Genomic DNA, 26648 nt, shown 5'->3' with positions numbered 1-26648 from the left:
TGGGCGTTGAGCGGTGAAAACTACAATTCCCAGCCTGCACTGCGCGGCGCCGGCATTAGGCGGTCTGGTTCGCCCCAGTCCGGCGCAGAGCTCGCCGGGAGTTGTAGTTCTTGTGCGTGCCGTGGCAGCGCGACTGGGCTGGTAGCTCGCCGCTAGCTGTCGCGGAAGCGGGCGGGACAGTGTTCTGCGTGGGCAATAGGGCGCGGAGCCCAGCTACCCCAGGACTGGGAGCTCGGTGTGAGCCAGCGACCCAGTTCACTCTGGGCGAAGCACGCCGAGGCAGGCCGGGCCCTCGCGGCTGGTCCCGGCGTCCCGCAGCACCAGGGCTTTCCGGTGGGGCAGCGGCGTTAACCTGTGCAGGCCAGCCTGGCTCCGCGACGTGCCGCTGCCTGCCCATCCGCGCTGACTGCGGGTTCACTCTTCGCCCCCATGCCCCGTCGGGCCTGCGTTCCCCTGTGCCGCCAGGCTCGGGCATAGGGGCGTCTCTTCGTTTCTTTTGTGCTTGTTTGAAACCCTCCCCCTTAGCAGGCACCGTCCGATAGATGGGCTTGGCCCAGGGGGTATGCGTTCAGGTTTTGCTTTTTGGGCAGCACCTGGGGATTAGTGATGTGTTGTTTAACAGGTAAACAGCGTAAAAGCCGGTGTTTTTCTAAGCGCTGACGGCTTCAGTGTTGCCAAACTTGATCAGCCGGTGCACTTGAGATTGCCCTTCTCCGGCAGGTTTGCGTTGTGGAGGATCGTTTGCCGCTCCTGGTAGCTTTCCTCAGAAACGGCAGAGGTATGACCTGAGGTCAGTGAAGGCAGACCCACCTGAGCGTCCCTGTCGCCGCGCAGTGCCCCAGCACCGCCCCGGTCCCGGGGTGTGTTGTAATTTTAGGTTTTCTTAATGAGCTTGCCTGTCTGTCCTACACACATTGCCTTGCCTTTGCTTGGGGATGGAAGTTTAGGCTCGTAATCCTGCTAACCTAGCCTCTGCAGGCGGTGACAAAATTGTTCTGAGATGGAGAGCTTGCTTCATACTACCACATTGGGACTAGCTGTGGATGAATAAAATGAGGGAGTACACAATATTTGCTAACCATTCTCTTCTGTTCTGCCTTGACACAGCAGCCACGTACTTCACCCTGCTAGCTCAGGCACTGTTGCTGTGGACCTGTCAGCTCTGCCATCCAAAGCCTAAGTTTGCTGGGAGACCTCTGGTAAAATTTTTAACTTCCAGTAAGTGGCACCTCTCTGATAGTTAACTAAAGCTTCTGAGCACATTGTTCCAGAACTAATTTCTATTTCCTCTGAGGTAACCTAGAGTAGGGAACCAACAGTCATATAAGGCCAGCAGGTCTCCAGCTTCCTACTTTATGTGGAGTGGGCCAAAGATACCACTTCTGGTGTGGTCCAGGGCAGCAAAGAAGAGGGTCCATGTTGTTGTGACTCATATTCCACCTGTAGGTCAGAAGATTAACACTGGTAAGTCTAAGAAGTAGACAGACTTGCCTGGATCATCCTTTCTCTACCCACTGAAGTGCATAGTGGTGTTCTCACTGCAGTGGGGAAGACACTTGTCTGGTGTGCTGGTCTGTGTGGCAGTCAGGATTTTGTACTCATCAGAATGGGGGGTTTGATTTGGGAAGACTCTGGATGTTTGTAGACCAGGGCATTTTAAACTGTACCTGAAAGTTGCAGATCAGTAATTTTGTAGTTGTGGAGCTTTGTCTGTTTGTTTTAAAAAAAATCAACAATTAACAACCTAATATAGCATTTTAGCTATGGCCAGAAATGAATGTAAAAGACAGCCAATTTCGACTGAAGAACTTGCACTGTGAAACCAACCACTCCTGTGGTAATGAATATGGCCTGAAGAGTAATAGAAGATGACCTGAAAACAGGACATTGAAATCCATTTGTAAGCTAGTTTTTTTGGCAGTGTTCTTCACAGTGCTGATGACCACCTGCAGTCCAGCATTATGTGAGTGTTGGCATTTATGGCAACCAGAGTCCATCTCAGTCATGTAGGGAATCGCATTCCAAATGCAGCTTTCCTGCCAGCAGGGTTTGTTTGCTTGGTGATAAGAAACAATGGTCAACTCTGTTACTTGAGCATTTTAGTGACTGAGAAGTGGAATCTGGCATTGTGTGCTAAATCCATTTTCTTAGTTAGTCCAATGCCAGCTTGGCAGCCTGTGTAGAAAGCTGATAGCATTGGGACAGGCATGATTGTGGAGATTGTTTTCAACAGTCTCTGGTTAAGTCTGCTTTTAAGACATCTCTTTTGATTGGGAGGAAAAAAAAAGCCACCACCTTCAGGACTGGAAGGACTGGATGAGAGAGGGGAGAGAGGCATGGGCATAGTCTGCAGCTTAATATACTTTTCAAAGGGCCTTAAAACCAGGAATGAATCTAGCTTTGGATAGGGCTTGTTATTTATTTGTCATAGTGATATTAGCCATAGTTGACAGGAAAGCATGGCATGGAGTACCTTACTCTCCTTATCTTGCTGGAAGAGGAAAAATAAGATGTGAACTTTTCCAATAACAGATGAAGGATCTAATACTTTCTTCAGCTAAAGAAAGCATAGTTGTACTCTATCTTTTGCCATTTTCTGTCACTGGGGTTGATATGTGGTTGAAAGTGTACTCATTTCTCTCATGGGCCTTTCCAATTGTCAGGAGTAGCTAGAAAACTGAAATCTCTGGCCAAACTCCTTCAGACTCAGAAAAGCACCATGCACTTGCAGTGAGACTGTCAGTGCATTGTCTTGGTGCCACTCCGTGTGTCTGGAGAAGTCAGAAAAAAAAAGCTATCTTTGCACACAGCATAATGATGCCCAGGTCTCAAACTGCCCCCACAGCATGCAGCTTCCTGAAGTCCTGAGACCTGACCTTTGGTTAGAACTTGATGTTATTTGTCAAAGCATGGAAGTGGTATCCATGGAGAGGACAACGTGCTCTAGGCTGCATATCCTTATTTTACTGATGTCACAAACAAGTTATTCTGGTATGCCACAGAAAGCCTCACGACCACAAAACCAGCAATAATTTTATAAATGATAAGCTTGTTTTCCTCCTCCTCTTCCCAGATACTCTGAGAGCAGCAGACAGCAGAGATGTGCGCTGCTGGAACCCAAAACGTTTCATAACGTGGCAGCAACTTGCTGAAAGCCCTGCAGATACAAAACAACACTTATTTTAAGTCTTGAGAAACATCTCCTACTAAGAAGAAAAAAGCATTTAGGTGAAGCAATGTTGCCAGTCTCATTTGTTTATGAGGCTTGTTTTTTTCCTTTATACATTTTAAACACTTCTTTTTATTTCATTTTGCTTTTTGAGCCTTTCAACTTCATGTTTACCATTTTTTTTCATATGACAAGAAAGTCTGGAATCAAGTTCTTACTTTAAAAACAAAAGTCTGGTTCAGAGTCGTGTATAATCATGTAGCTCTAGGCATGGGATGTTTAGAAATAAAGCCTCTTTCATGAGAATTACCCATCTTGAAGGTGATTTTCTGTTCTGAGTTTAATAAATACTTTGTTGACAGTTTAAGAAGCTTTTAACAACACCTCATCTGTGTTTGTTTTCAAGGTAAGTCGCTCTTCATATTTCCAAAAAAAATGGAGCTTATTTCACTTCTCTGTACTGATGAGGTCAGAAATGTAGTGTAGCAGTGTGACTGTGATGTGTGCTGAATAATGTATACCACTGCATTCCAAAATACATCTTCATGCAATTGTCCCTTTAAGCTGCTGAGTGGTACCATGGGATACAGAGCTGTCTTTAGAGACAGGAGGAAGAGGACAGTGGTTTGGGTTTACTGCTTGGGTTAAGGTGGGGAACACAAAGCCTGAGGGAATCACAAATGCCTTCAGAGCCTGAAGCTTGATAGCTTGGTGTTTAACCCAGTCTTTGATTTTGGATGGGAGCTAACAGATGACTGATTTCTTTTAGTTGAGCTTTCTGCCTATGCTTATTTTAAATCTTGTTTGATGCAGTGGTATCCTCAAGCTGTATGCACAAAGCAAGAAGGAGACATCCTTATTCATTGTGAGAGTTTGTCTTTCACTCCTGCATATGTGAAAGTGCCTGGAAATACATTCTCTAAGGGATACAGAAGCAGCTTTTCGATGGGCTGCTCCTGCTGCCCCATCTCTAGTAATAACGTCCAGTAAATGCAGAGAACCTGACTGCCTCTCTTATTGCCATATGTAAGTTCCATTCTTGACTCCCAAGCCAGATGCTCTAAACTGACATTTCTAGGAGGCTACTGCTCTACTTGTGTGGTTTGAATCGCTTAAGTCTTTGGCCTTGTGCCCTAAAGTGCCAGTAGAGGCATGCAGTAATTGCCCGTAAGTGCACCGTCTGTTATATTACTGTTTAATTATTCCAGCTTCTCACCACCACACACTGCTCAGTGTCTCTCTTGCTATCTTTATTTAATTGAGTGGAAAATATCTGGGACTTGTGCTTCACTTACGTCACTTTGTATTTGCCCAGCATTGCTGGATCCGACTATGAAGTCGCAGCTTTTGTATGCAGAAGTCAGTCTTCTGTATAGAAGAAATAACGTCAATAACCAAAGCATATGTTAGAAAGGGAATCAATATTTTAGCACATGTTAAAGTCAGACCATAAATCTTTTTATACAGTCCAATGATTGTGTTATTTTCCCTTGAAACACTGCTCCTCCTCTGAGAAACAAGAGGGGAAAAGAAAACTCTTGAATAACCAAGCCCTTGTCCTCACAATGCATGACTGTTCTTAGCCCATTGCTCTTTGTTGCTTATTTCTTTGCTGTCCACTCTCTGTGTTCTTGTGTGTCAAACGCATCTGTCCCTAGTCCACCCCTGCTCATCTCTTTCAGAGTATTACTAGGATGTCAGCTCTTTCCTCAGATCAGCTTGTGATGACCAGTTCTACTGCCTACTTGTTACCATTTCAAACATCTCTACTTGAGCTCCAAGCCTTTCAGCCAACCTTGTATTCAGTGTGTTGAAAAAAATCATCTTTCAGAGCTCTCTCTCTTGCTGTCCTTGTCTGTATGGCCTATTAAAAAAACTTGGCAGCATGCTGACTGCTTTTCTTTCCTCAAGCTCCCTGTGTCTGTGACAAATGTGTGTCACTTTTCTGGTCTTAACATTTAGCTTTCAGTGTCTGGGTCAGAAGACTCTTTTTGTACAGCACCCTGCACACAAGATCAAGGCTCCTGTGCACTACCACAATAATAACAAATACTAGGGTCGTTCACACTCTGCTGTAGTTTTCATGATTCTGGGCAGAAGGAGTTTCATGATGGCTTTTTGGAAGATCATCACCCAAATGGTCTCATTTTCAAGGGTTGTTTTTTTCCAGAAATCCTCAAATTAGATCTTCCTTTACAGGTGTACTCCTTATAACTCCTGGCTCTTTGAGTCAGCATCATTGTTTGGGTTGTTCTTTCCCATAACTGAACTGTAAGATTTCTCATTCTAGTACTATTTTCTGATACATTTTTTTTCATCCATCTCTTTCCTGCAGGAAAGAGCAATTTATGTAATGATTTAACTGTGGAATTAACTTCTGGCTCTACTGCTATTTGTCACCATTCAGGAAATCCATCCCTTGCTACAGAAGAACATGCAATTCCTGATGACAGTCTGGAAGAAGGAGAAAAAATAACTAGGAGAGCTGTAGCTATTAAGACCAACAGGCAAATATTTAATTCCAAATAATTTTTCCCTTCCCAAATTACTTTAACTATTTTTCCTTCTTTGTGAGAATGTAAATGAGGGTTGGTTGATTGTTTTCCTGAGGACTTTCCTATTCAGCTGATCTTCATCTTCTTCCACGTTTCAGACAGCAGAGCTTGCAGCAGTGACAAGATGTAATCCTGAGTAAAACTGCTTCTGCCTGTGGCCTTGGTTAACCTGCTGGCAGTGATACTTGCCTGGGCATGGGGCAGCTGACTTTTTTACACAGCTCAGCATGGTTGTGCTGCCACTCCTAGACATTTTTTGGACATAGTCAAGTTGTTTACAGTACTCTTTAAAAAACTTGTAATAAAATTATTCTGCCTTCCTAGGATCACCACTCTCAGAGACCTTTCCCCTGTCTTGGCTACTGCAAGAGCCTCCTTCCTTCAGCTTCACACCTGTGTCAGCTAAAAATGATAACAGCACAGAACTGCTTGTCTTCAGGCTTTCTCTTTGAAGGACAGGCTACACTGCCCTATTGTGGCTGTTAAGGACAGAAAGATCAGAGAGGACAACAAGGAAGTGGAATCCTGCTCCCTCTTTTATACAGAATAGAGGCAGGATATGCCCTTGTATGAAGTTCAACAGAGAAAAACTTGGGCTGCACTCCTGTTCCTACATACCATGCCATACCAGTCAGCCTGGTGCTAATCCTCCTGGACCTTTGAAGGCATGAAGCAACATGCAGTGTAAATGAAATCTAAGCCACGCCATACCAGATTACTGGTGCCAGCCAATTTTAGAAGGCTGACATGAGAGCCAGGTGAGACAGGTACAATAGTAGGAGATATCTTGTACCACCTGCAGGCATGCAGATCTACAGTGCTCAGGCATCACTGGAGTCCAACAGCAATGTGTGGCATGCAAAAAGCTGGTGAACCTACAGCCATTTAGGCTTGAATGCACTTTCCCGGGGAGGAAGTGGCTTTTCCCTTGGAAATCTCAACTCCCCAGGGTCTGCATGAGGTCAATGGAAAAAGTGATTTCTTCACAATATAATTCAGAGTCTCTAAGCACAGCCTTATCTTACTGACTAGAGAGGAAGCTTAACCTCTGTAGATTTAAAGTAGCTTTTGTGAATACTTACCCCTCTTGCACCTTACTTATGGGAAATACCCTAGTCCCAGACATGATTAGTCCTTTATAGGCACACTATCTACTCAAATACAGCTGCTGCAAACTCATGCTGAGGGAAGCTTGTCCACAAGAGCACAGAATGTCCTGTTGGATCATGCTTTGTGCTTTTGAGTTACTCTGTGATGTCAGAAATAGATTTGTAAGTACCAGAAGAATGAAATGAAGACAAGAAAGGTTGGTTTCTTTAGGGATGGCCTGACTGGAGCTGAAGTAATCGCCATCTGTTTCAGTTTAACCAAGTTTTTCATTCCAGCCTCTCCCCACTTTCAAAGTAGAGGCAACTGAAGCCTTTAATTTGCCTTGTCTTTCACTCCAGAGAAAAGTAAGAGTTTCTGGTGGCTGGTACTCTCCTGTCTAGAATATCTGCACTAAAAAAATAGAGTTTATTGTCTGTTGTGAAAGAAAAAGCTCTTGCTTGTTTCTGTTGTTTGCAGTGTTGACTTTGAAAGATAAACTGTTTGAACTGGTTGACTTTCTGTTTGTATAATTGAAGATGAGGTTTCTTGATAGCCTGCTGGATTTGCAGTTTTCCCTTGCACTAAATAAACTGAGGAACTGCTGGCCCTGAGGCAGTGAGGGGCACAGTCCATACTTGAAAAAGTTTATGTGCATACAAGTAAATAAGATAAAATAATTTTGTGGATGGCATTCTGGATATGTTGTTTCAATGTTGATATGTCCTAGAAGAGCTCCTGTAAGACCTAGGAATTCTGTTTAAAAAATGGCTAACAGCCTGATGGACTGAGGCTAATGAGGTGGCTAATGAGTTGAAAAGTTGACACTGGCAGGACCAAAGCTGCTTTTTTACATGATAGTTTTACAACCTTTAATCATGCTGCTTGGTTTTGAGAACATCAGTATCTTAATCAAACTCTATCCTTAATATCATACAGTTGCTTTGTAGAACTGACTGGAAGAAAAAGCAAAAATAATTTCTTGTCACTCAATTAAGCAGACTTAACTCTGAACACTTAAAAGGAACAGACAGTAAGAGAAGCAACATCTTACTGTACAGGAATCCTTCAACAAGAACCACATTCTGAGGTTTCCCTTCTTTGCATCTTTCTTTGTATTGCAACAGCAGCTTGCACCAAGCAGATGCTTTCATTCTGGTGGGGCAGTCTCTTCAATGTGAATAATCTTGTCAGCCACTTCATTGGAGTGTTAGCCTCTAGACATTGACAAGGGCTCTGAATATCTATGTACATCATCTAGGCATGGTTTCTTTGCCCTTCCTTTCTCCTCTTCAGCTTCTGAGTTGTGCCAACTGTTCCAGCCTTTCCAGGTTTTGTATACTCATGATAAAAGCGGTGGAGCCAAGGTGACATTCAAGGGTAAGACAGAAAAACAACGACAAAGGCATACACTAATTTTGTGATCAGTTCACAAAATGAAATGGCAAATGTTGTGCCATCAGCCTTCAAAGTGTCTTTCTCTTCTCCAGAACAACTAAACCCATTGCAAACTTTGGCAAAGAGACTGAAGCCAAACCTCTGGTAAGCCTACGATTCAAGAGAGGGAAAGGAATAGGATAAGGCAGGGAGGTCTGGGTAGATTAAGGTGTAGATGAAAGAAAGCTAAAACCTAGGACTAGGATTTGGAGGTTTGCAATGTACTAAAGGGAGACTGAGATTCACAAACAAAGTCAATCTAGGAATTAAACGAGTTTTTTGTAGAGACTGGCTGGCAAGGAACTGTCGGCAAGGAAGGGATGGAAGACACAGAAGAATTCAGTTTGCTGGTACAAGGAGACAAGCTGAAAGAGACAGGAAATTCAGGGGGATGCACAGTGAGATGAAGAGTCAGACAAGAGTGAACTAGGACCTGGCATGAGGAACCAAAACTGGAGGTTAAGAAAGGAGAAATAGTCTGGGGAAGGAAAAAGTGATTGAAGTCTGAAAGTGGAGGTCATGCACAGGCAGAATGAAAGAGAATGGAATACTAGGGGAGAGCAGAGGATTACATGGATGGAAAGAGACACAAATGGCTTTGCTTGCTGGGACATCTGACTTTCAGAGCTGAAAGCAGAACAGAGCTTCATGGGAGGCTGGTCATCACGGTGGCTCAGCTGGTAAAGAATTTGTCTCTTGTGCTGTCTGCCCAGCCCACAGCACAGAAGTGACTAGAACTGAGTGTCCTTGGATAAGGTGACAGCAGCTGCTTGCCTGGGAGAGGAGAGCAGGCTTTCTTATAGTTAGATGACAAAAATTTTACTGTTGGGAGGAGGTAGTGAAAAGACCAAGAGTGAAAGAGTCAATTCATTAGTCTGGCAGCCACTGAATTAAAAGGCATTTTGGGCTATTATATCAGAGGTATCTGAATTCAATCGAAGTTGATTCTGAAGTTGCTAGATTGATCTTGTGGTCAGCTTAAGCAAGCTTAACTAATTAATTGCTTTAGTTCATTGTGTAAGAGCTAGCTCCTAATAAATCACAATGCTTTGTAGAAACATGCTTGAAACAACTGTGTAAATACTAAATAGCCTTAGGAATGGTCTTATGGATCCACCGAATAATCAAAATTCCAACACTCATCTCCCTCCACCGCTGGTCTAGATGGAGGATAACCACTCACTGGTGCTATGTTTCTCTTTGAGTAAAAGTGGCAGTGGTCTGTACTAGACTTACAAAGGTACTGGCACAGCTGATGGCCCAAGTTGTTGCTGTGACGCATTGTAATCCTGCACTAACAATTGTCCTTTTCAGGAACACAGGAAATGCTACAGGTGTTAAAGTAACATTATGATGTTTGCAAAGCCAAGCGTTTAAAAGTTAGGCAATGTTCAAGTGAAATTGCTGGTGAAACCTTAATTCAGAACTTGTACACATGCAGGTTATGAAGTGCTCATTAATTATATTTTCCCTCCTGTTCATTTTGGTGTTAAGGGCAGTAATGTTTGCTGAGTTTTCTGGGACAACAGAGACTGAGGAGTCTCTGACTTACTGTCTTAAGGAACTCAGTTGCAGCACCATGCTGTTCAGAATACAGTCCTGTCAGTGTAGTTTCTTGATCCTGAGAGACTGTAATATTTCTAATGACTGTGACTCTCATATTTGCCTTCTGCACTGGGCTAGGTCTTTGTTGATGAAGATTTGGAGACAAACAGTGGCTGGGAGTAGGTTGGAGCTAAGCTCTCCAGCATCCGGTAGGAGGGTGTAAAATTTACCTACTCCATTTGTGCAGATTGAAAACAAACCTTGCATATGTGAATTCTGCCTTCATAAAAATGCCTGTTAGTTTTCATCGTTGGAGTAAGTATTACTGTGGTATTGGTCTAATCTCATAAGACATATTTAAGGAATTGCAGCAGAAGGGTGAGGTTATCAGTGTCCATTTCTTGGCTGATTCCTTGTCTAGTGACAATAGTCCTGCTCTGCTTCATATCAGCTTTTCAGTTTTATGTTTCATCACAAAAAGAACAACAAACTTTTAAAAAATATTATTATTAAGCTTGTGGTTTTTAAAAATATTTGAAGTCATATTATTGAAAGTGAAGCAAATAGAAACAGAAATAAAATCTCTATCAGGGACAGAGTAAACTTAAAGGATATCCTTTCTAAATACTTCTTCAGTGCTTAGGCAACTGGGCAGTGCACTTTGCACACAAAGAGCCTGAGAAATGTAAAGGTACAGTAGATGGTCAACAAAATATCCAGATCTTCCCCATGCATGGTGAATACACAACATAGTCTTTAGTGCAAAAAATGCAGTTAGATGTAGACATCTTATGAAGAGCAACCGAGGGAGCTGGGGCTGTTTAATTTGAAAAAGAGAAGGCTGAGGGGAGACCTTGTTGCTATCTACAGCTACCTGAAAGGACATCGTGGAGAGGTTGGTGGTGGTCTCTTCTCAGAGGTAGTGACAGAACAAGAGGGAATGGCCTCAAGCTGTGACTGGGTAGGTTTAGACTAGATACTAGGATTTTTTTTTTTTTTCACAGCAAGAGTGGTCAAGCATTGGAATGGGCTGCCCAGGGAGGTGGTGGAGTCACCGACCCTGGGTGTGTTTAAAAGTCATTTGGATGTGATGCTTGGGGATATAGGTTAGGGTGCACCTTGTAGAGTAGGGATATTGGTTGGACTTGGTGATCCTGAGGGTCTGTTTGAACCGGAATGTTTCTGTGATTCTGTATAAATCTCTCTGTGTTAAATAAGCTACACACACAAACTTCTTTCAGACTCCAAGCTTTCCAGGGCAAAGCATGTATTATATCCATGCCTTGTCCATGCACCATCTCACTGAGTAATAACAACAAATAAACATCCAGTCATTGTAAGAAATATTGTGAATGGGAAATTGCACCTTATTTCTGCCCTGTGACCCATTATGCTGAAAAGTCAATTCTGCTTTTAACACTGTCCAGAACTTATTAGTAAAAAAAAGCATGTAACCACATTGAACTGTTTGGTTTGTCAAAGAACCACACAAAGGAAACTCAGAACCCAGGCAACTGGCTGTGCAGAAACTCATTTCTTTAAAACTAGTTGTGATGGTTGCCAAAAGTTGTAAACTAACTGATGGAAATTGCAGATACATAGTTGTGACTATCTGATGTAGAAAGTGGCTTCCAGTTTTGCCCATGGTTTTGATTCTGCTGAGGTGGCTACTGTTCCTTTCGAATGTCAGCCAGTGGGACCAGTCCAGACCAGCAGGCACCAAGAGCAATTAGTAGACTCCCACTAGCTTTAATGTGTTTCAGAAATTAGAATGTTGAGCTACTACTTTGGTACAGAATCTATCTAGGCTTGAAAAGGGAACTGTTTGCAACAACCTGAGAATTTAGCATAAAAAGGCTAAACCTTTCTCAGCAAAATAGCACAAGGTCTGTTATAACAGGTTGTCAAAGACCTTGCTTTTGATTCTCATCCAAAATCAAATGTCGACTGATCACAGATGCTCTGTCACTCTCGAGTGCACTTGCCTGTGTCGAGGTATGTTTGCTACCTTCTGAGCCGTTACTGCCATCTCTTGCAGCTCCCATGTATTCCTCACAAGGGCAGCTCAGTCACACTTAGCTAGTGATGTCTGCTATGGAAAGAACAGTCAGCTCATTAGTGCCAGGTTATAGTAGATGCCAACTGGAGATAGTCCTGATTTTGTAGAGAAAGGAAACATAGGAATGTCATAGTTCCTTAGTCCACCTCTTTATCAGTGTTTCTGTAGCTACAAAGGTGACCTGCAGCATGAGTGGTATAGCGGTGCAATGCATGTGCAGCACTGGGAAGAGCTACTGCATACAAACTCATTCTTTAGTTTCTGATCCTGTCTGCCCTGGAAAGCAAATGGACTGCCCAGTGAGGTGGTGGAGTCGCCTTCCCCGGGGGTGCTCAAGAGAAGACTGGATGAGGCACTTGGTGCCATGGTCTAGTTGACTGGCTAGGGCTGGGTGCTAGGTTGGACTGGATGATCTGGGAGGTCTCTTCCAACCTGGTTGATTCTATGGTTTTATGATTCTATGACTGCCAGGAAACCAATTTCTGTTTCTGTAATACTTTAATGAGTTTCAGTCAGCAATCGACAAGAGCTGTGGTCCCTGTCCTCTTCACTCAGAGAAACCTGACATAGGTTTCTCCCCAGTGTGGCAGCGATGACACGATGAAAGGTTTCACCGGGATGTGCCAGCAGGAGAACTCCGGCGTGAGGCAGCTCGGTGAGTGCTGCGTGGCGGCTTTCGGACCCCGAGAAAAATGGCAGAGAGAGCGGGAAGCCTTCCCTAAGTGCGCCTGGCCACCGCTCCACCCAGGCAGCCGGCGGACACGCCGGGCGCCCGGCACGCAGCGTGCACGGCCCGCCCGGAGCCCACAGACCTCCTCTCCTCTCCCCTCCCTTCCCCGCCGCCTCGCCGTCGCCAAGGGCAACCAGGCCACTTCCGCCCGCCGCCAAGATGGCGGCGGCGCCGTAACCTGGAAGCGGTCGGTGGGGCGGCGCGCGGCGGGCCCGCCTCCGTGGTGCCGCGGGAGGTCTGTGGGCGGGGAGTCCCGTGACGGCTCGGTGCGCAGAGACGGTGGCCGGCAGGGGAGGGGGGGCCGAGCGCGCCTCGGGAGGATGGCGGAGCTGCACGGTACGGAGCCGCGGGGTTCGGGGCCGCGGCGGGCCGAGTCGTGGGAGACGGTGGCGGGATTCCACGCCGCCGGGGGCGTTGGGGCGCTCTGAGGCGGCGGCTGACAGCGGGCGGGGTGGGCCTGGCGGCGGCGGGGGAGGCGGGAGGCCGCGGGCACAAAGGCGAGGAGGGCCTGGGCGGCAGGTAACCGAGCGGGGGGCGCGCCCCGTATCACCCCAGCGAGGGGGGTCGGCGGCGGGGCAGCCCACCCGCGGCGCAGCTCCCCAGTGCCCGGCGAGTGTGTGTGCGTGTGTGCCCTGGCGGGGTACAGCCACGCCCGGCAGCCGCGGGGCCCGGGGCAGGTGGGGCGGGCAGGGGGCCGCCCGCGGCGTGCGGTGGGGCGGGGGCGACCGATGGCCCCGCTGGACTCGGCGGCAGGGTAGCCCCGCTCCCCCGCGCTGCAGGGCGATGGCATCGACCAGCCACAGCCACAACAACAACAACCGAGGAAAAAAAAAAAAAGGAAAGAAAGAAAGGAGGAAGCTCCCTGTTACAGCCTCACCTCTCCTCCAGCTCCCGGTACCGGGAGCTGGCGAAGGGAGATTTAAGAGACTTGGCGTTTGTGTAGTGGCACTGACGCTCAGGGTAATGATTACCGGCGTTCAGGGTAATGATTACATCTGCTTCTGTCTGAGCGAGTACTGTCCCCCACCCTCTCATATAGGCGTGAGGTTCTTTTCCTGGTTTACCCCACGTATTTATTGTGGCAGTTCTGATGAAGCCAGAGAGGCAGAATCTTGTTTCAAAAGTCGTCGCCTTCCTGTCTAGCCAGGTGATTTTCCCGGTGTCGCAGAGTAAGCGGTGTGACAGCATCCCGCGCCTGTTTGTGCCTGCAGAAGGTGTTTTCAGCGAGTCGTAGGTATTTTTCTCTCAGAAATGGCAAAAAAGCTGTTGTAACCTTAGGTAAGATCAGCTGCCGTGTGTGTTGACTAAAATTGCGACTGGGTGTGAGCTATAGAGAAATTGAGCAAAACTTCAGTTTGGTGAAAGTCTGCTGCTGCTTGACTTCACAGGCTAATTTAGCAGCAGGTATGGAGGTGAATAAAAAGTGGCAATGTGTGAGAAAACAGTTGCAAAGTACCAAAATAATAGTAGTAGTGATTTTTGAGAAGCCTATATTAGATGGGGCTATGGAAGCACTCGTTTTAATTCAGTTCTGCACGTGTGGACACTTTTAAGGCAGAATATTCATGATCAGAGTTGTAACTGCATGTATTGTTACCGTTTCTGACTGTCAAAATGGAACTTAAGGTGGTTTTAGTCATTACGTTCAGGGTCTTAGTTTTCTGCTGTTTTTTTTCTGTTTGCATATTTGACTTTTGGTTTGTTTCTTTCTATTTTCTAAATTGTGGTGGTTGTGTTTTTTTTTTTAATCGCTAGTCATTATTGGGTGCTTCTATTTATAAAATCAAGGGCTTAATGTAGGTGGTGGTCAAATTAAGTCATGTTTATTTACTGCCCCATTTCAGACATATGTTGTGTGGTGATCTTGATAAAATCCTAGCCTGGTTTTGGGAAAGATTTACTGAATCCTATGAATTTGTTATTACAGTGTTGTGCTTACATTTTAATTTTAGTAACGCCCTTATCCTCTTAATTCCTGTTGAAAGATTTGGGCTTGACTATTTTGGTTTTCTCTGTAATTATTCTTTGCTCTGGATGAGTAAAATGGGAGATTATTTTACTAATTTGAAGCTAGATTCCTTTTAATTGAGGCTAATGTTTGTCAGCCATCAGGTTTTCTCTGTGTGTGGCATGGCAAAACATGTACATCAGGCAAAACTAATTTTATATGTAGTTGTAATACACAAAGATGATTCCAGACAAAGCTCTCCTTGTGTCACCGCCTTCCTTTGAGGAATACCAAGGGAATCCTCAAAGAGGATGCTGTCTTCTTCCATGTCCCTCTCTTTCTAGAAACGCTGAACAATCCTCAGCATTTTTCTTAGGGATGATGGCAGGGGTAGGCTCGATAAACAGTGCTGATTGCGAATAGCTGCTGTTCCCGGTCTAGTTTTTCCTTTCCAGCATGACATATCTGTAAGGCAGGAGGTGCTGGGAGGGGCGTTCCTTTGTTATGTTGACACTTAGACCGCACTGATGGGTGTATTCTCCTCCAGGAATTTTGTGAGTGAAGGAATTCCTTCAGAGGACAAGTATTTTCTGCATCTGTCTTTCTGCACTCTCAGCCTATATACGGAAATGAATTGCTCGGAAGATAGCCGTGCGTGTACCTTTTAGGAAACCCTTGGATTGATTGTTTCTTGGCTGTGGCTTTCTGGAAAAGAATGTTGCTGCTGAAGCGGGGTGTGCGCGGTGATCCTGGCTTGTCACCCTGTGAGCCGGCTGCTGCCAGGCTGTATACAGCACCCATGAAATAGGTGGATGTACGTGCTTGCATGTGTGCCTGCTGCTCATGCATGCTAATTGAATTAAGGCTGTAAAAGTATCATCTACTTGTTGTGAATGAGAAGGATTGCATTTTGAGATCCCCTCTTGGCAAGATTGAGGAAGCTCTGCGAATGACTGAACTCTCTTTTGGGAGGGTTAAGTATGATGTTATAAGGAAATAAAACTGCATTAAGAGATTTCAGATGTCCCTAAATACTGTTCTGGAGAGTCTGGGTGGGTGCTAATAAGGAGGCCTTTCTGTCAGCAGGTTTTCCTCAGTGTCTGAAGAAAGGTGAAAAATTGTGTGCTGGGAGGAAGCGGAAGGCAGCGCTTGCCCCATCTCCTTGCCAGTCATGGTCGCAGGGATGGTTCACTCCTGATGCCTACCTTGCCCCTTCCTTCCTCAATTGGTGGGTTTTGGGTGGCTTTATGCTTTGCCTGGGTGCAGCGTAGACCCTGGTCTGCGTCTGTTAATGCGTACCCCATGTTCAGCCTGCCATGCCCTCTTGCTCAGCTTGGCTAGCAGCATTTCCCACCCAAAATGCTCCAAGAAGTGTTGCCTTTTCTTTTTTTGTTTTCGTCTGGTAGCTTTGTGGATGCTCTTTTAATTGAAGTGCAGTTTGGCAGTTTGCTTTGCTCTGTGTCACAATACCTTGCTTTTATTTTTTACTGCATTCAGTTGTATCTTGGATGAAGTACTTCTCTTTCTGGTGGGTTTGTGTGTGTGAGAGGGCTGGGAAGTGCACAGTAATGAAGATTAAACAACTAGTTGTAACTAGAATGTACAGATAAAAAAAGAACCCTCATTTATGTTAAAATTGGACTGGACGATATATCTAGTCTGTTTGTTATGGTATGCTATGTCACAGAATGTATAGGGATAAAACATAACAGGTTGTATAATAAGCAGGTAATGTTGCAGTGTTAGCCACTGACCTTAATTTGCTTGGTTTTTGCTGCATTGCCTGGGCTTGACTGTGTTGAAAAATACCCAGCACATACTATTAAATCTGAGTGTTCTCTGACTCCAGATTTGGTTCCATAAAGGTACTTTCAGTACAGCAAAACAACAGTCTCTGGATAGAAAGGAAATTCTAATTACTAAGAATTTTTCCAACATTAACCTCTATGTTATGGAAGTAATTTGTGCAGAAATTATGTAGTGTTCATTATTATGTCTATTAAAAATGTATACCACAGAGTTCATTTTAGACACTCTTAAGATGGTTGCAGTTTAAGAAGTACTTTATCTGTATTGCTTTGCAAGAGAAATATATGAGAGAATGGAGCACTCTCGTTTATTGTGTACATGCTGATTAGCAGGAGAATATGTGAAGAGGCTGTGAATTGGTGTAGATAAATTCTGGGATGCAGTCTGGCATGCCTATGTACTTGATTCTTTTACTCTTGTTTTTGCCGTAAAGATGTACGTGTAGTTTTTTGGTTTCTATACAGAAGTGTAGTCTCTGTTCTCAGAATGGATGTACACTAGATCCTAATTTGCACACCTCTCTCACTTTCTGTTACAAAAAGTTCTAGAGAGGTGGTGGTGTGTGGTTTTTTTTTTTTTTTTTTTTTTTTTCCTACAGGAAAGTGTGTACCTGTTTTTTGGTTATTTTTTAGCACGGATGAAAGTTTGCTTCTTGTCTGTTGGTGGTGTTGAGGTTTTGCAGAGGAGCAGCCCCGGCGAGGCGAGCTGTGCTCCAGCCCAGTTCATCTTGAAAAACGCGAGACTGGTGCTCACAGTAAATTGGTTGTAGCTTGCTTGCTCTTACGTGTGCCATGCTAATCCTCTATGTGCCTTTATGTCTTAAAATGTTTAGTATTCTATGTAGAGCAAGCTGTATGGAGTGATCCATCAGACAATATTTCCATCGAGCCCTGTTGATCCTGTAGGTATTGTATCCGGTTCAGTGGACCTGCCTACCCTGTGGTCGGAGGGTTTTTGTTATGCATGCATCCTAATTGTTCTTTCTGTTGGCATTGTACATAGACTGAAGGGGCTGTGCACTAATGCAAATAGCCTTCCTAATACCTTATGCATTTGCATTATAGTGGCTGCATAAATATTGCAGCATAGCTCCGTTCAATCTGTTGCTGCTTTGACTGCTGGGCTTTAAAATAAGTTCTTCAGATCTTGTTCGTGGTTGGTATTGCTTTGGAGAGGGGTTCTGAAGCACATCTTTATTAAATAGTGAGGTCTTGTTTGTGATAAGTTGCAATTTTAATTTACCCATGTTCTAGTCTCCCACTCTTTTCAGCCCACAGGTTCATATAGGTGCCTGGAGGGAGAGAAAATTAAGGCTTGAGCAGTTTTTCACCAACTATTTCTAAACTCACTATATATGGGGTCACAAAGCATGTATTTGGAACTTACTTTTGCATTTACTTGCAGAAATCCCATAGATGTTCATGGGAATAATTTATGCATAAGGAATGCAAAATATGGTGCCACCATTGTTTTGGTGCTGAAGCATTTGGTAACTTACGCCTGACTTTACCAGAAGCACCTCGAATTTCCTTTGAAAAGTGTCAATAGTGATTTGACTTAGACACTTTTGGGGAACTGGTGGCCGGTTTCCATCATCTACCTGCCAACAGGTTGGTTTACAAAGTTAAATAAAACAGTGGTTGGCATCACTTTCTTGCATCTAAAGATTCATAGAGCCCTTGAAATTAATTCTAGAATGCTATCTTTTAAAGGTTTGAATTAATTTCTTGTAGTTACAGCCTTGCTATTAATATATTGTATCAAATATTGGGATGTTAAACTATTAATTGTACTTTGTGACTGATTGCATGCAATCCTAGGGTTGCTCTGCCTGGTTTAGTTTGTGAAAACTGCAGAAAGAAAGATATGTTTGAATTGAATGATCATTTTTTGGGATATATCTGATGTTACTGGCTTGCCACTCGTTTGCACACATGAAAGAGGCAGTGGTTGTGTTCAGGTTAAGGATATGACAAATGACCCTGTTGTTGGAACAGAAGTTATTAAAACAACAACCAAAAAAAATGATAGTACTGCAAGAAAGCATAAACTTAGATGTTCTGTGTGATGATCGATGATTCACATATATATCAAATACTCTGCATTGTGCTTCAAACAACAGACATATCACTGTAGTGCAATATTTATAATACCTAACCTGTCAAAAACTTGTCTACTGGAAGCTTAGAATAAATATTTATAGGGATGGACATGAAAATACAAGAATAAAAATAATCTTGAGACCTTGACATCTGAGGACCTTAAGCTGTTGTACATTTACATTTCACCTGTACTTGGATTGTAATTATCTATTATATATGACAGATAATGTTGGTTTAGTACCTCAAAAGTATGGCAAAACCTCTTTAGGATTTGCTGTTGTATTTAGATCTATGTTTTTGGTGTTTCCATCTAATAGTGTTTAGTATTAAGTCAGAGATTGAGAAAATGGTTCATGACAGTTTGAGTGGTCAGAATGATGCATTGGTCTGGCATGTTGTGTTGACTGGGAAGAAAAATAAACATATTTATTACTTTTATGAAGAAACACCTGACTGACAGCCAAAAGGATCAAGAGCCTGATATTTATTTGTAGATGAGGCGTAGCAGTGATCACGGGGAGTCATACTTCTCTCTTTTCCTTTCACTCACCTGAGTTCCTGTCACATAAATCTTTAGAACCAGGAGATTTTGCTCTCTTTTTGGTATGAGGCTGCGTTCCTGTAACTGGCAGTACTGGTAACCTGTGTAATTGTAGCACATGAACTGTCCAGTCTTCTCTATAATAAGACTTCTTAGTGTTGAATTTTTTTCATGCTGAAAGTTAGGTTATAATACGTTTTGTAACACATGGTGTTAGTAGTGTTTATCGATAATTGTTCTAGGAGGAAATATTCCATGTTGTATCAAAATATTTTAATTTCTCCCCCCCCCCCCTCCACAGTGTTTGAACTGTTGCATAGATTTATTCATATATTTATTTTAAAGAAAACAAACCAGTATGTCAGTGCAACTTAAAGCTTGTATAGCACAGCATGAAAGTCTTGGGAAATTTGTAGATAATTGGCTAAAGCATTACATGCAGTGCAACTGCAGGTGCTGAGTAAAGTGCTTTGTGCCATGGAAGGCTTCAAGTTCCCAGCTTCGGTCATGTTTTTTCTCTGTGTTATACCTAATGAGAGAAAATATTGAAGTTTATTCCACCATCAATAAAAAATAATTTAAAAATTGTATAACCTCAGAGCCTTCCCCCAATTTAACAATTAAAAAAAACACACTCCCCCCCCCCAATAAAACCACAAAACCAAAATCAACACAAAAGCAACCCACAACAAACCACAATCCTCAGTTATCTAAGGCAAGGAAATGAGTAATCTTTATTCTCTTTATTAGATGATCTATTGCATTTCTGAAATAGTGGTGGTAGAATTTTGTGCTTTTATATTCCCCTTTCCCCTCCTCCTTGAATCAGCCCCTCAGAAAAGCAGAACTGTGCATTTACTTTAATTCTAAGGGATAATCCTACAGAGAGGAGTTGTCTTCAGATTGCCAGCTCTTGTTCAGAAGCATTTAGTTACATGGAGTCACTCACTGTGTGTAGCAGAGAGAAAATGACTTCACGAGCAAACTATATGGCTCCTGGAGGCATCAGGTGGCTTAATGTGTAAACAAAAGTCCTCAGCAGTCAAAAATAGACCTCTATAAACAGAAATAGTGTAAAAAGTGACCTCCTGAACAAGGAAGTGAAGAATCCATCTGTGTAGTCTTGTGAAATGCTGATTATAGCAGAATATGAAGGTCTTATCATGAAAACCCATGTTGCTGTTGCTTCTCATAATACATGACTTAAAAAAATATATCTTGTAGAGAAATGATTGTATAATTAAAGTGTTTAAAGCCCAGAAAAGTCCTATAAAATATGCATAATTTGGAGTTATTTGCAGTTTTCTTATTGAAGGGATGGCTGGGTTAAACGAAGCCTCGTTTTAAATATTCTTATTAGCATACTAAATCTGTGATGATTACTTTTCTAATAGATTTCAGAATCTAATGGCTATTGTACAATACTTGCAAAACCTAAATTATTTCTTACTAAAGGGAATTTTATAATGTTGGCAGTTATATGAGCTATATTGAAATAAAGATTCTAGATGATTTCTTGGAAAAGGAAATTTATGCTAGCATAACATGGCTTTAAATACCTTGGAGCTTGTCTTTGTGCATCAAATTTTATATTCTGTGCATCAAACATTTATATTTTAGTTCTGGTACATCCTTTTAACTCTTGGGCAGTGTGCAAAGGATGGCAGATTTCAGGTTATTGTGTTTATTTTTCTTGGTGGGCTACATACTTGCTTTTGGGAATGCTCTAACTGTTTGGCAGCTTTCTTGATAGCATCTTGTCCGTGACAGGCCTAGTTAAGAAGGAAACAAAAGTTTAATTATCACAATCATGAGTTGTAATTCATGTAATAAATAGAACTACCTGGATTGATTTCCCCCTTCACATACCCCTACCCCCCCCTCCCCCCCCCTCCCCTCCGATTTCACCCATGACTTTATGTTCTGTGGTTTAGGTCATCATTAGGCAAGTTGTTACAGTAGTGATTTCTCTCTTCCCCATAAGAAGCCTTGAGATAAATGTTGGTAGTTTTTTCTTGCCTTTAATCTTTGTCTTGTCTTTGAGAAGCCCGAAGTCATACCTGAAAGGATACCAAGGTTTCAGTTACGTGCTTTCACTGTAGTATCATGTTTTCTTCTTCCAAACTGAGATGCCATTTATTGAATCAATTAGCTGTTGAGTGCAAGCCAGAACTTTCTCTTGAAATGAGAATTAATGAATAAACAAATTACACTGGACAGATTTGTATTCTTAGCAGTCAGTGACAATTAACGTGTGACAAGGACGCGGTTTATATCCTGCAGCTTTGGTGCCCAGTCTCTGTATGTGTGCTTGGTCCTGCCGAAGTCGGTGGAGTAAACCTTTGACTGTGGATCACACGTTCACATCATGTATTTGATGATACGTCTGTCTTGGAATGTTTTTGAAACCGTTCCAACTCTTCTGTAGCCAGCAGATGGGATGCATACGCCTTCATTAACAAGCAGTTAACTCCACTGGTACAACTGAATTTTCATCATGCTCCAGGTCTCTGACTTGGCTCTTTCTGCATTCCAGCTCCCACTGTTTGTTCTGCTCTCCCTTAGAAGAGATTAACACTAGCATTACATGCTCTTGCCCTCCTGTGGTAAGAGAAACTTAAACGTTTTCCTCAAAACTGAGTTGTGTGAAAATAAAAGAGAAAGAAAGGAGAATAAGGAATTAATTTTTCTCTGCTGGAGCCACTGCTTGCATCTCTGAAGATGTATTTGCTTTTGGTGAATTGTTCTGCTTCAAAAGCCCTGAGAAAATCAGCCAGACAAGTGAAAGGCAGAGCAAAATGGATAGGTGCAAAAACAGTTTCTGTTGTGAAATTTGTGCTGCTAATGAAAGCCACAGCCTGTTAGACCTTTGAATATGCAGCATGATAACAAGGAGTCATGTTGCCTGAAAGGATCCTGAAGTGTTTGTAGTCTGTATGAGACCTCCCATTTCTTTAATGATCCTCTGTATTAATAATACTAAAATAAAGCTGCTGTCATCTTAGTTTCAAAGCTAATGGTGTGTGTAAACTGCGGACAAACAGCGACAGTCTCTTCAGACAAATGTTTATGTGTTATTCTCAACTTGTAAAGTCGTGGAATGAGAAATCTGTTTGTCACAGCTTTCACTCTTTCGACTTCCAGTGTCTACTGAAACTGTTTTGTATTTTTTTCCACTTAAACCTGCTCCATGATAGCAGGGAGATTTTCGCAGATTGCACACCGTCGATTCTTTGGGCCAGCTTGCTGGCTGCCTTTCAAAAACACTTAATATTAACTGATCAGCTGTATGCTATGATAATCTAAAAGTATCATTTAGAGCTGCTGGTGATTTTCCCCATTGTTTTGTGCTTTTGGGACGTTTTAAAAGTCCCTCTTCATCTTTGAAGCCACTTGAACAGTGAAAGCACCTTATACTGAGATCCAACAAAAGGAAATGCTCCAGAAATGCTACAATCTTGGCTGTAAATTTGTTACTTTGACACAGAAACAAGTTAACACAAGGCGAGAGAGTGTATAGAGCGTGAAAGCTACTCATTGTTACAGCTTGTCTGTGTTCCTTTATCCCAGGGTAATGTGAGGTAGGCTGCCTCCATCTTAACTGAGAATTTGTGTGCTTGCCTGAGCTTTCTGCAAGTAACTGTTGTGCTTTGACCATTGAATTACTCTGTTTGCAAGTTTATCTAGAGGAAACAAGCTTTCAGATATAAAGCAGAGAGAGCATGGAAGGTTTGTATGACTGCTTCTTTCAAAGTGCTCCTGATTGTTATTGCTATCTGATGCTTTTTCTAAATAGCAATCTAATAATGAATTAACTTTTCTCAGGTACTTTTAAAATGATATAACAGTGACTTGTTTGTTGTGTTTGGAGATGATGAGCAAAGGATGGTGAGCTACGGAGTTCAGCAGGGGTTGTGTGTGGCTGTAAAAGCTCATGGACTGTGTGTAAGTGTAAGCACAGAGTGTAAAATGACTATTCAGATACTTTTCTACCTGTGCAGGTTAAGTTTTCTTTCCTTTCTAAGCAGCTTTCTCAAGCAGGTGATGGTGAGTTAGACAACAGGCTTGGGTATCTGTTCTAGTTATGACTTTTACATAAATTCCATGTTGTATGACCTGATTTATGAACTAAATGTGAGACTAAGGAACTAGTTAGTAAGTTTACATTTGTGAGGTTGTACTTCAATTCTTCCCTATGTACTGCAGGGATGTTTATATATTCAGACAGTACAAAAGCATGCTGCTTTTAAGGTACCAAAAATAAACGGGCAAAGCTCGGTTAATACAGTACCAGAAATGTTACTTTTTGCCCAGGTTTTAACCACTTTTCAAGTGGCTGCACTAATATAAAGTTTACATTATAGAGACGAAAATTCCAGGACCCAAACACTTAGGATTCATTTGAGTTCTGATTTCCTTGCTGCCAAAACTCTTAATTACCAATTAGCAAGCATTCTAAGTTCTCTTATCAGTCAGCTGGGGGAGACTGGTTGTATGGTCTTCATCTGATCCGACTATGGGTATCTTATATCTGAGAGTACTGAGAGTTTTGTTTGTTATTAATACTCAACTTTTATCACTCCCTAGTGCTTCCAGACTAATGTAAATAAAATATCCCAGCTTGAAAAGCAGTGTCAAAATAAAATGAGGTTTTCTGGAACAAAAGCTTGAACATGTGATTACAGAGCAGGCTTAATTAGCCAGTGCAAAGAATTAGGTTCTTTTAAGTCAAGCTTTTAATTTGCCTGTAAGGTCCACTTTTCAATGTGAGGTGTTCTGATATGCTGACAACATTGTAATTGTACCATTATAAGTTTTATATCTATATATGTGTGTATGTGTATATATATGTGCGTGTGTGTGCATTAAAAGAAATACAGAGAGAAGTACTTCGGACTGTTTAAGTTCATCAGATTTACTTGTCCATCACTTCCAGCTTCATTTTAGTAATTCCAGTGGCATGTATTGGTTCTTGAGGCAGTAATGTGGCTTTTATGCAAATCTTTTAGTATTTGAAACAGTGTTTGAACAGCAAATTGAAAGTTCCTGGTGATAATGAATGTGAGGAAGGATTTATTTAAATATATATATATATATATATATATATATATATATATATATATATATATATATTTGCTGGTTTATTTATATTTTATCTTTTATTTCATTAAAATATGTAATGATATTGCTCTCTAGAAAGATCTGACTTCCACCACCCCCCTTTCCTGCAAATGAATTTTGTTGATTCAGTGTTTGAAATACTGTTTAAAACAAAAATCTAGGAGATGCTGGTTTGATGTTGGGATATGGCTGTAGCTTCTGTTTATGGAAGTATTTGCAGTAGTTTACTTAAGACACTTCAGTTGCTAGGTTCTTAATAGTTAAAAAGTCAGGATGTGATAGTTTTGAACATTTTTGTTACAGATAAAAATATAAGCCTTGTGTCACTTAGCTGAAATAACAAAGATTTACATTCTCTTTTGACTTTTCAACAGTCATTTTTTGGTGTAAAATAATCTAATGCTGATTGAGTTGCCAAAAAAAAAAAAAAAAAAGGTTTTGAGAGGGAGCTACTGCCTAGAGCTGTGTCCATGTTTCAAAACCGTTTATTGGTATATGAAAACAGATCCCAAAAACAGAGATCAAAAACAATTGCTATTTGCAATAATTTCTTATCCCAGCGGGGAAACCCAAATAGGTGCAGCCTTTAGGAATCTTCTTTTGCCCTAGGGGTCTGTAACAGTTCCAATTTTACAGTGTAGTGGATTTGTAGTAGTATTTAAATTGGTTGCTGCGGGTTGATAACTTAATCTGAAATTCAGAGAAAGATCAAACTCTAATTAACTGATACTTTTCTTTTTCATGTTTTCTGAGCTCATGTGGAAAAGTGAAACAGCCATTTCCTCCTTGCCTTTTCTGGTCTCTTCCAGACATTGAAAATACTGCATTTGTGGTGCCATGCACAGATATCCAAAGTCTGATTTATGGTCACATGAACTCCATAAGGCTTGTTCTTAAGCAAAACCCCAAGCCTTTTAAGCTTAGTTTTAAAACTGGTAGGACTTTTTGTTTTAATTTCTGCTGAAGTTATTTTTATGGATGTCTTGCATTTCTTTGTCTTACTCTCACTCACATTGAAAAATCACATCTGCCAAGTGCTGAATGTTAGTGAGCTCTGTTGCATTAGAGAGATTTTTGTTTCGATTTAGTGCTCATGCTTTTGTATCTCTATTAGCAGCTTCATGTTGCTGTATATGCAACAGTGAGCATTACGTGTTGGAGCATGCAAGACAGCATAGCTTGATAGCAGTCCCTAGGTCAGAATTGCCTTGCAGGACAGTGATTTGCTCTGTTTTTCCGAAGGATCAACAAACACTTCTAGCATTGAACTTTGTCCAAGATAACACTTCGTAGCCTCATCTAGGTGTGCTGGTACCATGGCCAACAGATGGAAGGAACAGGCAACTTCCTTGAAGACTCCTACATAATTATATAGAATCATAGAACCATTTCAGTTGGAAAAGACCTTAAAGATCATCAAGTCAAACCATTACCTAAATCTACCAATTCTGGAGCTGAACCATGTCCTTTAGTACCACATCTTGGTGTCTTCTAAATACCTCTGTGAATGGGCTGCCTCCCTGAGGAGCCTGTTCCACTGTTTGAGAACCCTTTCAGTGAAAAAATTTCTTGTAATAGCCAACCTACATTTCTCCTAGGGCCATTTTCTCTCACTTGTTACTAGGGAAATGAAACCAACATCCACCTTACTCCAACCTCATTTCAGGTAGTTATTGAGCCTTTTTTTCTCCAGGCTAAACAACCCCAGTTCCCCCAGCCTCTCCTAATCCTCTCCTAATAATTCCTGTTCTCCAGACCCTTCACCAGCTTTGCTTCTTGACTCCGGACCTACTCCAGCAGCTCAATGCCCTTCTGGTAGAGAGGGCCCCAAAACTGAACACAGAACTCAAGATGTGGCCTTGCCAGTTCTTAGTATGAGGGGACGATTGCTTCCCTGGTCCTGCTTCTCACACTGTCGTGATACAGGCCAGGATGCTCTTGGCTTTCTTGGCAACCTGGGCACATGCCCATGGATCCAGCCTGTCTAGATCTCTCTGTAGTGCCTTTCTACCCTTCCTCACTGGCAGACTGAGGGTGCAGTCAATCCTCTCATGCAGATTACTGATAAAGATCTTAATGAGAACTGACTCCAATCACAATGCTGTGATTGTAAATGCAGGAAAGGAAGTGGACCCACAAAAGCATTCCTTGAAGATACCAGGTTCTTCTGGGCAGAGATGAAGAGCTCTTGAATTAAGGTGATAGTTTATTAATAAATGCTAGAAGTGGGAAAGTGATGGTACTGCATAAGATCAGGTATGCCAAATGCATCTTGGTGTGATGAGGCTGACTATGGCAGGGATCATCTGGTCTGGATTTAGTGGTAAGGTTATTTGCTCTGTAAATCAAGATAGAGGCTGTTTGTGAGAGAAGTGAGAAATGAAGTACTGTCATCTGCACAGATGTGACATGAAGAATTTAGGAGTTAGAGGACAGCACACAATGTGTCAAACAGAGGCTGTCATCAAAATCCTTTTCTCTCAGACATGCTTCTCAGCTGATAGTCCTCACAACCACACATCAAATTTAGTATTAGCAGGCAAGAA

At 42.3% G+C, this 26648-nt stretch overlaps 1 protein-coding gene and 1 long non-coding RNA gene across 4 annotated transcripts in view; both read left to right on the top strand.

Moving 5' to 3' along the window:
* The first annotated feature begins 175 nt into the window (after window positions 1–175).
* On the top strand, window positions 176–3414 carry LOC135176451 (uncharacterized). 2 transcript variants are annotated; one of them, XR_010302657.1, is made up of 3 exons: window positions 176–778; window positions 1108–1218; window positions 3074–3414. It is a non-coding gene; the product is annotated as an uncharacterized LOC135176451 (long non-coding RNA). The 2 variants fall into 2 exon arrangements; XR_010302656.1 differs by having other exon boundaries at window positions 176–790.
* Window positions 3415–12835: 9421 nt separating this feature from the next.
* SHOC2 (SHOC2 leucine rich repeat scaffold protein) overlaps window positions 12836–26648 on the top strand; it is a 68322-nt gene continuing 54509 nt past the window's right edge. The window contains exons 1-2 of one of the 2 annotated variants that reach the window (XM_064144404.1): window positions 12897–12917; window positions 13725–13859. The gene's annotated coding sequence lies outside the window, so the exon portion shown is untranslated. Of the gene's footprint in view, window positions 12918–13724; window positions 13860–26648 lie in introns of both variants that reach the window. The other variant, XM_064144403.1, reaches the window with a different exon arrangement.

Source organism: Pogoniulus pusillus, chromosome 6 (assembly GCF_015220805.1).
Source record: "Pogoniulus pusillus isolate bPogPus1 chromosome 6, bPogPus1.pri, whole genome shotgun sequence".
NCBI lineage: Eukaryota > Metazoa > Chordata > Aves > Piciformes > Lybiidae > Pogoniulus > Pogoniulus pusillus.
This window is presented reverse-complemented; position numbering and strand designations above follow the sequence as displayed.